The 18,443-nt window shown below is 35.6% G+C and overlaps 1 long non-coding RNA gene and 1 pseudogene across 4 annotated transcripts; one reads left to right on the plus strand and one right to left on the minus strand.

Moving 5' to 3' along the window:
- The first annotated feature begins 7,864 nt into the window (after nt 1-7,864).
- On the plus strand, nt 7,865-11,839 carry LOC105046961 (pentatricopeptide repeat-containing protein At1g80150, mitochondrial-like; annotated as a pseudogene).
- Nucleotides 11,840-12,407: 568 nt separating this feature from the next.
- LOC105046946 (uncharacterized) lies at nt 12,408-18,443 on the minus strand. 4 transcript variants are annotated; one of them, XR_012142097.1, is made up of 5 exons: nt 17,725-18,028; nt 15,976-16,105; nt 15,422-15,636; nt 15,133-15,289; nt 12,408-13,396 (listed from the first exon to the last, which is right to left on the minus strand). It is a non-coding gene; the product is annotated as an uncharacterized lncRNA (long non-coding RNA). The 4 variants fall into 4 exon arrangements; XR_012142096.1 differs by lacking the exon at nt 12,408-13,396 and adding an exon at nt 13,423-14,962; XR_832359.4 differs by lacking the exon at nt 12,408-13,396 and having other exon boundaries at nt 14,990-15,289; nt 17,725-18,023.

Here is an 18,443-nt window from a genome sequence, read left to right on the forward strand (position 1 = left end):
AAGTTTGCCATTGGGTCGACCCTAGGGGTCGACTCATGGTTCACAGAAATTCAGAAAAAATGATGAACAATTTTTGAAAAATTTGAAACTTTAGAAGAAGGATATTTGCTCAATGAGAATGATAATTTTGAGCTTTTAAGCCCAAGAAAAATGATGAGAATTGAGTTCAAAGAGTTTTTGACATTGATCCCTTGGGATCAGAGAGATATTTAAGCAGATGGATCAAGGATTCCTAGTTCTCTCTTAATTTCACAAAATCTATCTTCACTTAGGCCTTTGTAAAGATGTCGGCTAATTATTTTTCAGTACAAATATAGTCAAGAATTATATCTTTATTTTGAACATATTCTCTTATGAAATGATGTCTGATTTCAATATGTTTAGACCTAGAATGTTGAATTGGATTTTTAGTAAGATTTATAGCACTAGTGTTGTCACATCTTATGAGAGTTTCATTAAGTTTGATACCAAAATCTTTGAGTTGTTGCTTAATCCACAAGATTTGAGCACAACAACTTCCGACTGCAATGTATTCGGCCTCGGCCGTAGACAGTGCTATCAAATTTTTTTCTTGCTAAACCAGGAGATTAGGTTAACTCCAAGAAATTGGCAAGTTCCACCAGTGCTTTTTCTATCTAATCTACATCCAGCAAAATCAGCATTTGAAAATCCTACTAAATCAATTAATGAGTCCTTAGAGTACCATAATCCTAGAGTTTGAGTACCATTCAAATATCTAAGGATTCTTTTAACAGCATTCAAGTGAGATTCTTTAGGATTAGATTGAAATCGAGCACAAAGACAGACACTAAACATGATATCAGATCTACTTGTAGTTAAATATAGTAGAGAGCCAATCATACCTCTATAATATTTTAAGTCTATACTTTTACCTTCTTCATCCTTGTCAAGCTTACATGAAGGGCTCATGGGTGTGCCAATTACTTTGAAGTTCTCCATTCCAAATCTTTTGAGTAATTCCCTTGTGTATTTGCTTTGGGTGATGGAGATTCCTTCCTTTGTTTGTTTGATTTGGAGTCCGAGGAAGAATGTAAGTTCTCCATCATGCTCATCTCGAACTCCTCCTGCATGAGCTTTGCAAAATCTTGACAAAGAGATTCATTAGTAGACTCAAAAATAATGTCATCAACATATATTTGTACAACTAATATATCATCTTGATTTTTTTAATGAAAAGAGTTGTGTCTACATTGCCTCTTGAAAAACCATTATTTAGTAAAAAATTGCTTAGCCTTTCATACCAAGCCCTGTGTGCTTATTTCAAGCCATATAGGGCTTTATTTAATTTAAAAACATGATTAGGAAAAGCATGATTTTCAAAATCTGGGGGTTGTTCTACATAGATTTCTTCAGCAATATATCCATTCAAAAAGGTACTTTTGACATCCATTTGAAATAATTTAAATTTCATAAAGTAAGCATATGCAAGTAGAAGTCTAATTGCCTCTAATCTAGCAACAGGTGTAAAGGTCTCATCAAAATCAATTCCTTCTTCTTGATTATAATCTTTAGCAACCAATCTTGCTTTATTTCTTATTACATTTCCATGTTCATCTAATTTATTCCTAAAACTCATTTTGTGTCAATTATTGAATAATTTTAAGGTCTTGATACTAAAGTCCATACATTATTTCTTTAAAATTGATTAAGTTCCTCTTGCATTGTATTAATCCAATTATAATCATTTTCAGCTTCTTCAATGGTTTTAGGTTCAAGATGAGAGACAAAAGCACAATGATTGAATGCATCTTTAAGTGCAATATGAGTTTTTACCTCATGCATAGGATCACCAATAATTAGTTTCTTAGGGTGATTGTGAACATACCTCCATTCTTTGGGTAGGTCATTTGTACCTTGAGGTTGTTCTTGTTGTTCTTCACCTCCCTCATCTTGTTTGTCTTCATATTCCTCATCATCTTGAATTGTTGAATCTTTCAAAATGATCTCCTTCATTCCTTCTATAAGAGGATCTGCATCATCAACACCTTCATTCTTTCTTGAAGGAAGATCGTTAGTTTCATCAAAGACAACATGTATTGACTCCTCTACTACTAAGGTTCTTTTGTTGAAAACTCTAAAAGCTTTACTAGATGAGGAGTAACCTAGAAAGATTGCTTCATCAGATTTTGCATCAAATTTTTCAAGTCTTTCTTTACCATTATTTAACACAAAACATCGGCAACCAAAAATATGAAAATATGCAATATTAGGTTTTCTTCTTTTCCAAAGCTCATAGGGGGTTTTCTTTAAAATTTGTCTAATCAAGGCATGATTTAAAATATAACATGCTGTGTTAATAGCTTCCGCCCAAAAGTATCTTGGAAAGTTGCTTTCACATAGCATGGTACGGGCCATTTCTTCTAGGGTTTTATTTTTCTTTTCTACTATCCCATTTTGTTGGGGTGTCCTAGATGCTGAAAAATTGTGACCTATTTCTTTTTCATCACAAAATTTTTCAAATTCTTGATTTTCAAATTCGGTTCCATGATCACTTCGAATATTTTGAATTGAAAATTCTTTCTCATTAGTGACTTTTCGGTAAAATTTAGAGAAAACTTGAAAAGTTTCATCTTTGTGTGCCAAAAAGAAAACCCATATAAAATGAGAGAAATTATCAATAATTACAAAATCATATCATTTTTCTCCTAGACTAGTAGTTCTAGTAGGTCCAAATAAATCCATGTGCAATAGCTCTAAAGGTCTAGAGGTTGAAATAATATTTTTAGATTTAAATGAAACTCTTGTTTGTTTACCTAGTTGGCATGCATCATAGATTCTATCCTTTTCAAAATTCAATTTTGGCAAACCGAGAATCAATTTCTTCTTAATTAATTTTGAAAGTGAATGCATGCTAATATGTGCAAGCCTACGATGCCAAAGCCAACTAGTCTCATTAATTTTGGCATTCAAAGATACTAGGCATTGCATGTTTATCTTGGATAGATCATTCAAATCTACCATATAAATATTACCATGTCTATGTCCAACAAATTTAATGCCTTCATTAATAGGACTAGTTACAATGCAAACAGAAGATTCAAAAATAACTTTATATCCTTTATCATAAAATTGACTAATGCTTAGTAAATTATGCTTTAAACCATCTACTAACAAAATATTTTCAATGTATTTGGAGGGAGTAATACTAATGTTACCTATACCGATGATCTTTCTTTTACCATTGTCTCCAAAGGTGACCATCCCTCCATTCTTAGCATCAAGTGTGATGAATTGGGATTCATCACCAGTCATGTGTCTCGAGCATCCGCTATCAAGATACCATTTTCTGTTTCCTCCTTGGAATGCTAGACACACCTGCAGGCAAAAATCAAATTTTTGTTTTAAGTACCCAAGCTTTCTTGGATCCTTTTTGGTTAGTCATAATGGTCCTTTTGGAACCCATATTTTCTTTACATTTGAGTTTACAGATTTGTTAGAGAAGCAAGTGTATGACTTGTGTCCTACTCTACCATATTTGAAGCAAGTAATATAAGAAAACTTGTTACTTGAAGTGTTTACATAGATATTTTTCAGATACTTTTATTTCTTCAAGGGGTTATAGCCAAGTCCAGCCTTATCATACACGGCCTTTTGATTTTCAAGAATCATATTAAGTTTATTAGAACTCAAGATGAATTTTTCAACTATTGATTTTAGCTTGGCAATTTCATTCTTTAAATTTTGATTTTCTTGAAGCAGGGTGGATTTTTCAATTAAAATACTTTCATTTTGTTTCAGTAAAGATTAATTTTTTGATTTTAGATCTTTGTTCTTTATCCCTAGTTTCTTTAGTTCATCAATTAAATCATAAAAAGTTTCATGAAGTTCTTCAAATATAAAGTCACTAGGAGTTTCGGAGTTTACCTCATTTTCATGTGCCATAAGGCACAAGTTGGCTTGTTCAGTTGAGTTTTCCTCTTCGGAGCTTGAGTCATCACTCCCACTCCAAGTGGTCATCATGGCCTTCTTCTTGTACTTCTTGGGACCCTTCTTCAGTTGTGGGCATTCGGACTTGAAGTGTCCCTGTTTCTTGCATTCATAGCAGATAAGGGGTTGGTCTTTATCCTTTTCTTTGCTCTGTTCCCCTTTTGTGAGTGGCCTCTTCCTCATTCCTTATTTTTTTTTTCTCAAAAACTTTTTGAACCTTCTGGTAATGAGTGCCATCTCTTCATCCTGCTCTTCATTATCGATGTCATCAGTTTCTTCATCTGGTTGAGCTGTGGATTTGAGGGCGATTATTCTCTTCTTTTTGACTTCTTCCTCTTGATATTGTTTTATACTCAGCTCATGTGTCATCAATGATCCAAGAAGCTCTTCCAAGGATAGAATGTTCAAATCTTTGGCTTCTTGGATGGCGGTCACTTTGGCTTCTCAAGTTCTTGGTAAGGACCTGAGAATCTTTCTTACAAGCTCACTGTCAGAATAGGACTTACCAAGACTCTTTAAACCATTTATAATATCAGTAAAGTGAGTAAATATTTCAGTTATAGACTCATCATGCTCCATTTTAAACAATTCATATTTATGCACGAGCATGTTAATTTTGGACTCCTTTACTTGATTAGTTCCTTCATGAGTTACTTCTAATCTATTCCATATTTCTTTAGCAGACAAGCAAGTTGAAATACGATTAAATTCATTAGCATCAAGAGCACAATATAGAACATTCATAGCTTTAGCATTTAGTTGGACCATTTTCTTATCAACCTCATCCACTCTTTTTTGAGTTTGGTTGATTCCACACCATCAATAATTTTAGTGGGTACGTGAGGGTCGTTTACTATGATACTCCACATATCATAGTCGAGTGCTTGAATGAAAATTTTCATCCGAGTTTTTCAATAGGTATAATTGGACCCATTGAAAAGTGGAGATCGGTTAGTGGACTGCCCCTCGGCTAGAGAAGTGCCAACTTGAGTTGCCATAGATCTTTAGCTCTTTGATTGGTTAGATCAAAGTAGGGCTAGAGCACCGGGCTCTGATACCACTTGTTGCCCAGCTATGCAACCCAAGAGGGAGGGTGAATTGGGTTTCTAAAAATTTTAAACTTAACTTATGTCTTTTGAAAAATGTTTATCAATAGCTAAATAAATAAGGAGAGTATAGTTGATTCAAGGCTAATGGTTAAATACAAGAATGCAAGAGAATAAAGAAGTTTTAAAGAAGAGCAATTAGGCACAACACAAACAAAAGGATTTATAGTGGTTTGGTGCCAACCTTGCACCTACATCCACTCCCCAAGTTTCTACTTGGAAATTTCAATCTACTAACTTATATTCAACCTGAATACACTTGTCGGAAACTCCGACTCTAGCTATCCCAAACTAGTATACTTATTTCTCGGGTACAAGCCAATCCAATACACTCCGATTCAAGGTTCGGATCAACCTTCCCTTGTTTTGGAACCCTTCCAAAACAAAAACAATAACTCAAATAGAGTATAACAATCAATAGCACAGAAAATACAAAAGAAGCTCCTTTAATGAGCGAATGAGGCTTTAAATATACTTTACTCAAAGAGAAGAAAGCTTTTTTTGATTTTCTCAAGGTGGTTGGAGACTTGAATATGCACTTGAGGAGTTGGTGAGCTTGAATTATAAGCTTCTTGAATGCTTTGAGTGAGCTCTTGCTTAGGGCTGAAAAGTAAGCTTGAAATCTTCTTTTCAAAAATCTCTCTTCATTTTGATTCCCACCTTTTTGTTCCTTTTATAGCTTTAAGGAATGGTGGAGAACAATCTGGACTGAAATAGAACTGTTAGACCACATTAAATGAGCATTAAAAGTACTTAAAATGGATTAAAAACTAGCTGTTGCGGAACTTTCCCATCACAGGGGTTGACTCATGGGTCGACTCATGCTCATGGGTCAACTAATGGGGTCGACCTCTGTGGAAAAATAGCAGAAAATAAGGTTCTGTAATTTTTGGCCTAAAAACAGCAGAGGTCGACTCATGGGTCGACTCATGCCTAGGGGTCGACCCATGGGGTCGACTCACAGACTGTGCCAAGACTGTGCCAGCCAAAAAATCTGCATGTCAATCAGCTCATTGTACCATGAGTCGACTCATGGGGTCGACTCAAATTTTTCAATCATAAATATCTTTCAAAATACATGTCCAAAAACTATAAAATTTTTATCAATGGATCACAAATCTTTTGTTCTATTACTTGATGCTTTCAAATCAGAGTTTGGTAAATTATGATTTTGTCTCTGAAAAGCAATAAGTCTTTTTCAAGCGAAAATCATTAGTATCCCTTCAAATGCTTTGTAATCATCAAAATCAATCCAAAGAGCAACACTAACTTTTTATGAATTATTTATTTACTTTATTATCTAATTTAATCTAGTTGAAATGAATATTACTTATTGAGTTGTCTAGCTCATTACCTTATGGTACTATTTTTTATAGATTTTAAAAACTAAGATGATACGGATATATATGTAGAAGAGTGATTAGAAGCAGAGTCTCGATATTTTTATTTTGAAGTTTCTACTGAATTTGATGTAAGATCTTTTGAATATCATTGAACTTATTGAGATATTAAACTTAGAATTTAGATGATTAAATTTAAACTTAATTTATTGAATTAATTATTCTGCTGTTACTTTATGATAATATGATGAAATGCCTTGCATGCTTAAGTATGCAGTGGTTACAATGATCTTCGAACTCGCAATCTCAGATTGAGAGTATGACAGTATTATAGTAAGCTATCTAATTATTGTGAAGAAATCAAAATTAGCAATAAGGGCACTATAATAATCTTAAGGGTTAATAGATCTGATGAAGTGATGTTCCTACAAAGAACACCCTCTTTGTAGAGGCTTGAGCCTGATGTGAGGCTTTACGTATGACTGCTGACATTGGTTTAACTAGGCATTATTGTTGATATTTTCTCAAAGACATTCGAAGGCATCCACGGATTATTAAGCCACTTATGCAGGATATGCAGCTTCTACTTCAACAACTCGACTACCACGCACTTGCGCATACAAATTGAGGAGTCATTATCTTTTTTAGTTTTTTTGATGTGCAATGGGTGGTGGCGACCCACCACCTTGATTTATTAGGCAAAATGTTAAGTTTGCAATTGGTGAATATCTACGGTGGGTGTGAGAAGCTATTATCTAGGTGGACTGGCTAGCTAATACAGCAATAAGGAGGTAGAGAAGTTAAGACTGGAGTCAAGCTTAATACAATTAGTCTATACTCAAGAAAAAAAAAAGGTTGATAAAAGTTTTTAATTACCTCTGTTTCAATAACTAATTATATTTAGATCCATCTTTTTTCCATTTGTAGGGTGTGCAATTAAATTAATTAAACTACAAAATTGATTCCAATCACCAATTCGATTAGATTTGGAATGGATTTTTTTAGATTTGATTTGATTTCAGTTAAACATTTGAGAAACTGAAAAATTTGATTTGATTTCAGTTTAAATTTTGAAAAATTTAATTTAAAGTGAAGTGATCCATACATTTATATTCAGATGAATGATAAATCATAAGTTATCCTATTTTTTCTAAGATAATCGTAGAATTATTTATTTAGCCCATTTAGTTCATTCATAAGTTATCTATTTAGCATATCCTATGTGCTGTTTATTTATTATGGTTAGAACTTAAAATAGCAATCTATTTAATTTATTCTATAAATTATTCATCTAATAAAAGTTGAGTGACCGACAATCTGATAAATCGAATCAAATTGTATTATTTTGTTGAATCAATTTAAACTAATTTTTCATATAATCTATTTGATTTTGATTTTAATTTTAAAAAATTAATTCATATCAAAAGATTCATCATAAACTGATCCAAATCAGATCACTCGTACCACCATTCATTCATACATAACTAGTGAAAGGTAAAAATCAATCGCGAGTAATTGTCTCGTTTTAAGTCCACCAGTCTGCGATCTGGGTCGGACCAATTCTCCAACGAACACAAAACCTCAGTTAAACCCTCCCCTTTGCTCTCTTCTGAGTCCCAACTAGATGGCTGAAAAAGATGTCTGCTCGCTGCCTCCGCGTTCCCTAATATCTCTCCCGCCTCTTCTCCTCCTCCAAAAACCCTAACCCTAATTCCTACTTAAAGTGCCTCAAGACCACCATCAATTATCTCTTTCGAGAGCATAACCCTGCCAAGCTCGTGCCCACCTTCAAAAAGTCCTTCGAGTCCTACAGCATCCGCTGCAAGCACTGCATCTATGAGATCGCCATCCACCACCTTGCCCCCGCCACCCCAGCACCCACCCTAAGGCACTCAGATATTGTCGAGGCTAGCCTCAAGGAACAGAATCTTTGCCCTACCGACATCGATAACAAGGGCTTTGCCCTCCGCCTCATCTCCCTCTATGGCAAGGCGCGCAAGCCCGCCAACACCGCCACCTCCTTCAACTAGCTCACTGCCCTCGATTGCCCTCGCTCCATCATGTCCTTCAATGCCTTCCTCAGCGTCTGTGCCAACATTGGGCCTTTCAGGAGATCCTTATTGCCAACCCCTCCATCATCTCTGATCTCTTCTCCAACAACATCATCATCCGCTCTCTCTGTGAAATGGGCGATCTTGATGTGGCCTTTGGTGTACTGAGCATCATACAGAAGAATGAAATCACCCCAAATTTGATCTCCTTCAACACTCTGTTGAATGGTTTCTATTCAAACAAGAGATTCTTCGATACCAAAATAATTTGGACTTTATTGGGTGAGAAAAATATCGAGCCAGATATCTCCTAAAAGGGAGACCTTCGAGACACTAATCCCTAGTTTTTACAAGGCTGGAGATCTCGACCTGGCTCTCAAGTGTTGTAATGATTGTATGAGTTGCCGCTGTGTTGTTGATGCATCAGTGTTGCAGGAGGTGGTCGATGGGCTGGTTAAGTTGTCGAGAGTGGAGAAGGCTAAGAAGCTTGTAGAGTTTGGGCGAATATTCACGAAGGACCTGAGAATGCCTTCATCATCTTGAGTTTCTTAGGTAAATACAAATTCCAATTGTTGTAATTCATGTTCTATGAATTATGAGGCAGTTGGTGTCCTCCTATTTTGATGCTCTGCAAGGAAGAATTCAATCAGATATTGTTTTATAGGAGGACAAAAAATTTTGGTCATTTTAACAAATGTATGATGCTGCCTGAACGATACTTGTACTAATTAGTATTGCTATGCATTGGGTTTTCTCAGAGGTTACCGCTGTTTCTTGCAAATTAATGTAAAACTTTCTTCGACTTTGGTCTGTTTTAAGTCCATTTATCTATTGTCTCTTTTCTTTCATCTAAAGCTTTTTACTTTATAATCATTATGAATATCTATGACCTTGCTTGAGAACCATCATCTAAGAAAAATTGCAAGATCCATCATTGCAAATATGTAGCTTTTCTATCAATCACTTGACTAGCATGCAACCCATGGGCCATCTAATCTAGAAATTAGAGCTTTTTATCTCTCGCACTAGGAAAAGGTCACTTAAATCCACCTAGAACATAACTCACGCATTATGATTTCAGGATCCAAGCCTTAACATTTCTATGAGGAGTACCATACAAGCATTGCCTTCTCGTATGCCTAACAGGAGTGCTATCTTCAATCTGTTGCTAGTCGTCCCTGTAAAAAATATAAGAGAAAAAAATCTAGAAGAATATATTATTATTCAATGCCAGACTACTTGATAAATGTAAGAACTGCTTCAATCACAAATTATGCTGTTCCATCCATCTTTGAGTTTACAATTAAGATTGATCTAGCTTCCAACTTTATCGCCAAAAAAAGTGTAAAATTGTTTGAGGAGTGAATGATCAAATACCCCTTCAGTCACATAAGTAGACTTTTGGATTAACTTACAAATTATGACCATGACTCCAATTGGGTGCTATTGCCTTCTGGCAGATTCCCTCTACTGAACCATCCATAGTCTTTGGCCTCTTTTTCTAGAACATCCTTATCCACGTCCTCTGCAAAAGGGTCAATCTTGATGCGGCATTTGATGTTTTGAGCCTCATGGAGAAGAATTATGTCGCCCATGATTTGATCTCCTTCAATACTCTTTTTCATGGTTTCTATTGAAAAAAGTGATCCTTTGATGCTGAAAAGATTTGGACTTCAATGGGTGAGAAAATATCTTGCCAGATATAAAGATTTCAGGTTTCGAAAGGGTAGACTTCAAATGTGGCAGAGCTCATTTATGAATTGAGATGGGTTGGACTAAAGCCCGATACACTCTCCTTTAGTGCTTTGATCAAAGGGTTTTGCCAAGATAGGAACTTGGAGGAGGCCAAGAGGTTGTACTTGGATTTGACAAGAAATGATCATGTGCCCAATAGGGGAACCTTTGAAACTATGATCCTCAGCCTTTGTAAGGTTGGGAAGCTCAAAATGACTCTCCATTCTAGTAATGATAGAATGCTGCCAGTTTATTATGGATGCAGCAGTATTGCAGAGGGGGTGGATGGGCCGATTTGGATGTCTAAATTGGAGGAGCCTGGAAGCTGGTGGAGCTTGGATAAATGAATTATTATTCACAAGACCTGAGGATACCTTTATCGTCGTCTCATAGATAAATCCTTTTTATTGTTGTAATTCACGCTCTGTAAATTATGAGGCAGTTGGTTTGCTGTTTTGATGCTTGGAGCCTAATCAGATATCTTTTTATTAAAAAAATCTTTTTTTTTTCATTTTAACAAGCATATGATGGTCCATTTTTGGCAATCTTACTTGCATTCGTGTGTTGGTATTTAATTGGTGATCATTGAGGTTGCTTTTACTATATTTTAGTTTAGAGCTTCTCTCAACTTAAGTCTGTTTAATTATCTCTATATTTCTGCCATCTATTTTTCTTTAGATAAAAGCTTTTTGTTTCATAGTTACAATGAACATCTTTGACATTGTTTGAAAACTCTACTCAAGGAAGGAATTCCAAGATGCTCTGTTGGAATCTGTTCGAGTTCTATCAATGCCTAAACTAAGGTATGTCATAGTTATCTATCCCTTTTTTTTCTATTGGTCTTTCATCAAAAGAAATGTTGCTTCAGACCACAAAGAAAACAACCCATACCCTATGAGGAATCAAACTCAAATTGTAAATATGTTGGCTTTAAAGAGCCCAAGTCTTTTTCAAAATCAGTAAGAAGAAGCTGTCTTCTTTTATGCTTATCTTTAGTCTGATACTTCTTGTCATGGCTGAAAATATCAAGGAAAAAAGAAAGGAACACATTCTTATTGAATGTCAAACTGCTTGAAGTATATATCTTGTACTGAAATTACAAATTATGCTGCTCCATGCATTTTCATGTTACATTATACATAAAGATTATTGTCAAGTTTATGATGAAGAGAGAAGCTGAATTTTTTCTAAGGAATAAATGATTAAAATACATTAGGTCAACTTTTGATTTGATTTGCTGATGTAATCCACTAATCTGTTGATCCATTGACATGATCCAGACAATAAGATAGAAGCAAATGTTAATAGTCTGTTACTCAGCTTGCTTATACACAAGATCAGCTTCTTTGCTAGTTTTTTTCGATCATGAGTAATGGCACTGCTAGTAAAGGACCCTTGCTGCACTGATCCCTAGCCATTGCGGGCTTGATCATCTATAGTTCTGCTTGATTATACCACAAGATAAGCTTCTTTGCTGGATTTTTGATGAAGAGTGATTGCACATCCAATAAAGGGCCTTTGGTTTGTTGATCCGTAGCCTTTGTGGGCTTGGGGAGCTTGACCTGGCTCTCGAGCATTGGAAGGGGGTGGTGGATGGGCCCTTTAATGTTTTGGACTGGATGTTGAGAAACTCGTGGAACGTGGGTGGAGGAACTATTAAAAGAAAAGGACTTGAGGATGCCTTCCTTACCTTGAGTCTCATAGGTAAATCCATTTTCACACCGTGACAATTTATGTAACATGAACTATGGCACAGTTAGCATCTTGTTGTTTTGATACTTTGGAATCTAATCAGATGTTGTTCTATTTAAAAGGAAATGCCTTTTTTCCATTTTAGTTTTTTTACATATATATGATACTCCTTTGTTAGGAACCCTTGCTGCATTAGCCAGTGTTGGTACGTAGTTGGTGACCTCTAAGATTATGGTCATGTCCTGCATTCTCTAGTCAAATTTAGATGTTCACCTGTGACATTTATTCTTAATATCCATTACATTGTTCTTTTTAAATGAAAGCAGTTCAATTTTAGCTTCTATGAATATCTGTCACATTATTTGCTAACAATCACCTAATGGTTCTGCGATGCCATTAGATGTTTTGTAGTCATTTTATTGAAGACTTATGTGTGCACTAGACTTTTCTTTTTTAGTTTCATCTTTCCCCACCAAGAGAAAGGTTATTGAATTCTACATAGAAAGATGCTTAAATCTTATTACATACAGAAATAAATTTAGATGCCTAAATGTCATTACATACGGGAATAAACTTAGATGCTCAAACATTATTACACTCAGAAACAAACTCAGATTGCAAATTGGCTTTTGGGGCTTGAATATTTTCTTGAGAAGTTGGAAGTGTTTTGAGTAGCAATATCTTTGATTAGGTAATAGTTGTTGCTGCTGAAATTATTATGGGATGTAGAAAAAGTGGCTCAAAGAACATATTAGGGGTTGCTATAAGACTATGGTTGAATGTGGATGTGACTGGGGTTAAACACTATCCAATGATCGGAATGCCAAAGAAAAAAATCTGCACAAGAAGTTCACTCTTGTCGGAGTTCTTCTGGCAGAGGATCCTCTGATACTTAAATCAGTCGGAGTTTGAGAACAATAGAGGAAAGAAAGAGAAAGAAAATAGGTGAGAATATACTCGGTGTTCTCTTGAATAGAGCTTATCTGGAGGTCATCTTGTCTCCTCTTTATACAGAGGTGGAGCCGTAGGCTGTTACGTTGGAGTCCGATAGGTCGTTTGGTCTCTAATCCCTAAGTTGCTAGATTTTAATCGACAAGCCATTAGAATAGAAAATCCATCAACTAATCCATGAATTAGGGTTGTTAATCATGGATGTCAGCTATGGATCATATCCACGTTCTGAAAGCTACTGGAAGATTTCAAGAATTGTCCATGTGGTTGAGTAGGCCGGTAGTTTGAGATCGGCACAAAGCCGAGGCTTTACTTTGGATGTGTTAATGTCTGTGCAGGTCATTAGGCTTTGTTTTCTATCGTTGGTTGGATCTCAATCTTGGAGTTGGTAGTTGTCCGAGTCAGAATTCAGACAGATGTCGATGGCATGAAGTCATTCAACTTTTTGGCTCTCCATGGTAGTCTTGATGAGTCATCGGTGAGTGTTTGATCATAATTTGAGAAAAAAATCGGATTGAAAGGCGGATAACCTCCACTGCACTTGTCTCCTACTTTTGAGTCCGAAGTGGTTTTACTGCTTCAGAAAAAAAAGTAGTCCATCATAAGTTGAAATATTCGAAGTAGATCATAAGCAAAATATACAAAGTAGATCAAAAGTGAAATATCTAAAGATTAAAAGTTGAAATATCCAAAATAGATTAGAATTTGAAATATCAAAAGTAGATCAGAAGTTGAATCTTGGTAGTAAATCTTATCAACTCAATATCATTATCCTAGTCCTCTACTTGACTCATCCATGGATGAGGAGCACCATGTAGCCATGAGGGGTCCCAGAGGATTAGCTTGAATCTTGGTAGTAAATTTTGCTAAGTTAATATCATCGTTCTAGGCCTCCACTCGAGTCATCCATGGATGAGGAGCGTCAGATAACCATATGGAGTCTCCAAAGGGTTAGTCTCACCGTCGTCATCCTTGGCCTCCATTTGACTCGTCCAGGGTCGAGGGGCGCCAGATGACATGTGGGGTCCTCGGAGGGTTAGCCTCATTGTCGTCGTCCTAGGCTTCCACTCGACTTATTTGTGGATGAGAAATGTCAGGTGGCCATGTAGGATCCTCAGAGGGTTAGTCTTGTTATCGTCGTCTTCGACCTCTACTCGGCTCATCTATGAACGAGGAGTGTTAGGTGGCTATTTAGATTCCTCAGAGAGTTAGCCCCATTATTGTTGTCCTCAATTTTTGATCGACTTATCCATAGACGACGAGTGTCAGATGGCTATGTGAGGTATTCGGAGGGTTAGTCCCATCGTCGTTGTCTTCAACCTCCACTCAATTTGTCCGTGGATGTGTTAGATAGCCATATGGGATCCTTAGAGGATTAGTCTCATCATCATCAGCCTCAGCCTTTGCTTGACTTGACGAGGAGCGTCAAGTAGCCATATGGCGTGAGGCTTAATCTAGTTGTCTCGAGGTTATGTTTTGGATGTCTTCTTGATGTTTTCAATTGCTTTTGATGATTTCATTATAGTCGGATACGGCTAACTTTAGTTGGGCTCTTCACTTCATTGTTTTAACAAAAAACTTGTATAAAAGCTCAAATTTTTTTGATACGATCAATAGATACATAGCTTATTGATATGGCATCCTCAAGTTCTTTCCATTCCATATCCGAGGAATCAAGACCTGGAGTCGAGCTGCTGTCGGAGGAGGCAGGAGGTCGCCATCTCTAGTCTTTCTTCCTGAAGCTCTGATGAGAAGGCGATCAGCCAGAAGCATAAGCGGGATTTGAGTGGAGGGCTTGTCCGGGGCCTGATCCCGAACTTTGAGGTAAGATCGGCGATTATGCCAAAAAGAAGCCATCTAAAGTGTCGGCTTCGAAGGGTGATGCTGCTCCATTGCTTGCTGGAGCCACTGCATGATGTTGGCCTATGCCTAGACTTACTGGATCAAGATATCGAACGACTGTAAATCCACTGTAATGGAGAAAGGTGGCAGAGTTATGTGCTTTTGTATGAGCAATGTCCTCCACCATCATACCTTCCTTCTTATAGTCTTTCTTTACCTTCATCTTATATTCTTTCCATTTTCAATTGAGAAATTTTACTATCCAATTATGGCTCTCTGAAGGGAGCAGAAACTTGCTCTTCAAGAAAGTAAAGAAAGTTACAAATATTAGAATTAAGTACTTATAATTATTAGATAGTTAAGATACAATATCAAGTATATTTTTGGATCTCAACAACTCGTAAAAGCTCAACTTTATAAGAAGAAAATATATCATTCCATCATAGATAGTTAATTAGACATATATACCTCTTTCGAGCTATTGATTCTAGAAAACTTGCTGGAAAACTTTTCGGCCTCCTAACTATCAACCCCGAGTTATTGCATGTAATAACGATCCTCTCACCCTCACGAAGCTGCCACACATCCCTAGCTCATGTGGGTCTCATCTAGTCTTCCCTCTCCTCTGATCATTTACAAAACAAATACAAAAAGATGAAAGTAATTAAAAAATATAAAATATACATCATACAAAATAAAATAAATTTGAAATAAAATTTATTAAATTATCCTGAATCTATAAGTCATCCACAACAACCTCCTCATCTTCATCATCATCAAGAAGCTCATACTTTGGCTCAAGCTGCTGCACAGATGATAACAAATTCCTATCCAAGGTTGCTGAGATTGTGGGAGTATCGAAGGATCAGCCTAGAACTGCTAGAGCTTATGGGACTGATTGGAAGAGGATCCAGCCCAGAAATGCTGAAACTATACATCTCGTAAATGTTTTTGAGGAATGATACTCCTAACCTACACAAATTAATTCAATTTCAATTGATAAAAATTTTAAATACAATAACAGATGAATTGCTTTGCATTAATTTATGTTAAACAGGTGAATATAATTTCATACAGTCTATAGTAGCTAGAATCATACATCATCCTAAACAATCTATGATGATTGTTTTTTTAACATGTGTGCTGCATATGTCAAGCAAGTTGATATGCAAACATTACTTGTCTATATACATATTAATATCAGGAGCACACTTGAAATCTACATGATAAAAACTAAACGAAAGCGCATAGCTATGTTCACATGATAACTATGATGATTCAAAAAGAAAAAAACCCAATGAGCACAACTACCAGGATGAGCATAACTACCAACAAGCCTTAGCCTAGCTTGGACTTTGTCCTCTGATGACCAATATGGTGTAGCCAGCTTCCACAATCTCCTTTAAAGTGTTCCAAGATCAGCACACACCCTGTTCTCATCCTATCGAAAGGGCATGTATGGCAATTAGCTACATGGAAGGTCACAATAAGATTATCTGAAAAAAGCTGCTAAAAAGTGCATTGACAGTCATATTCCAGTTTATTAAGGACTAGCTATCCATCAATCAGAATGTTCATGGTTTGTCTTTTTCAGGTGAGGAATGGAATCAATAACCATAAGACAGATAAAATTCAAGATCATCAAAAAACTCAGATCATCAAAATTATAGCCTATAATAACCATCATACAAATCAGTTTAAACTCATCAAAAAACTCAGATCATTCATAAAATTTTTGCCTGTAATAACCGTTGGACAGATAATTAACAGAAATTTAAGTACAAAAGCAAAAGTAATAGAAATATAAAATCTTTATGGTGAATGTTTTATGGGAATTTTCTGTGGCTTGACAAAAATAGCAGTATATTTTTTTAAACATGCCAAATGACTGTTGGCCAATTTTAGTTTCTTTGCATACATAAAATGCAGTTAAACCGTAATTTATCTATGCGAAGAAACTAAAATTGGCCAGACTAATAAAGTTCTTCTACAAATACGTACTTCAGTTATTCATTTTCTGTTTTCTCTTGATGTATTATAGATTCCTTAACAGTACTAGTAAAGGCATTTGTGAATGGAACCACATATTAAAAAGGGAAAAAAAGAAAAAAGAAGGAAGAACCTAGATGAACTGGACACCATGTTTTATTGTACGACAGTATGTAGACATCTAAAATAATTTGTAGGATGTAGATATGAAAGAATGAATAAATATAATGGGAAAAGCAGAATATTGAGCATATTTTCTTGTGTAATGATGATTTTTATTTATCATATATTTTCAAAGTTGAACATCTTCAGATTAGCTAAACATTATTAGTTGAGGGACTAATTTTTTCTACTTGCATCATGGTAAAACATGACAATCAGGAAACTGATATTGCTGAAACCATTTGTAAATTGTAATGCATGTAGAAACTAGCATTACTGAAATTGATGATTGAAAGTGAGTTTCATAATTTCTAGTTTGCAAACACAACCAGCGGACCTCATTGACATATAACAACATAATTTTGCATTATTGATACCTTTCATAGTCAACAACTCAACAGTCATAATGACAGCAATTGCAATCAAGTTTTTCAGCAAATTAGGTAAAGATAAAACATTGCTGTCTATCCATGAGAAACTACCTTGAGATTGAAATATTAATAGTTCCTTAAAATGAAGTTACACAGTTCTATTGTTTCAAGTTTCTAACCACAAAGACAGAACAACACTATAAAAAGAAACACAAAACTGAAAATATCATGATATTAAACCAAGATGATGCTCAACATGCTAATTATTCTCTTCATACAATGACCTTCTCAAGGCAAAGTATTAAAGAACTATGATATACAAAACCCTAAAGTAAAGTTTGATTTGATGATTGCATCAATACAAGAATAAAATTAGATCATACATAATAATATATACAAAATGATAAATAATATGATTTTGATATAGAAAGCTAACTTAGAGAAGATAGCACCCTAATTTTCAAAGAGAGCCTAATCTAAAGTATATTATCAAACCATAGTAGAAAAAAGTCTGATCCAAAGCTGAAAACATACGCACCCTAAGTTTTGGAGAGAGGCGAGAAACCAATGGAGAAGCTTGGGAGAGATGAGAGAGGCCGCTTGGGAGATCTAGGGTAGGGAGTGGCTGAGGAGGAAGAGGAGTTGGGGTGGACGGTTGATCTAGCACAGAGAGAGGAGGGCGAGGACGAAGATGTGTAGGAGAGGATGGGGGAGAGGATAAGGACAGGGAGGAGGACATGGGAATTAGGAGAGGGGGGTGGCTGAGGGCTGAGAAAAGGGATGTAGGGCTGTTCCCCAACCATAGGCCAATAAACCTAAATATTCTGCTTGAATTTGGACAATCATGGTCAGAATGAAACCCGAAACTAAAAGAAGGGAAAACAAAACAAAATCAAAAACTAATTTAGAAGAATCATTTAATGTTGGTTTCTGAACTGTTAATATTAAAATTAAATCAAAATACAAATATAAACATGGCATATTTTAAAAATTTCAGCTAATAACATGATTTTTTTTTTCTTGCATAACTAATAGCTACAGAAGCATCAAATTATAATCGGTGACAACTCTAATATAATGTTTTTTGACTTAAAACATGTGCTTAAATAAAATTGGGCTCCATATAGAGCTGAAATATGACCTGTGCATGTGCCTACCCATTTTAAGTATATCGGCTTTGGTTCAGGTGTCAAAAAAGTGAAATGTCCTGGGCAAAACTTTTTGTTTTAATGAATCCATAGTTGTGGATACCTTAGA

Source organism: Elaeis guineensis, chromosome 6, assembly GCF_000442705.2.
Source record: "Elaeis guineensis isolate ETL-2024a chromosome 6, EG11, whole genome shotgun sequence".
Taxonomy (NCBI): Eukaryota; Viridiplantae; Streptophyta; class Magnoliopsida; order Arecales; family Arecaceae; genus Elaeis; species Elaeis guineensis.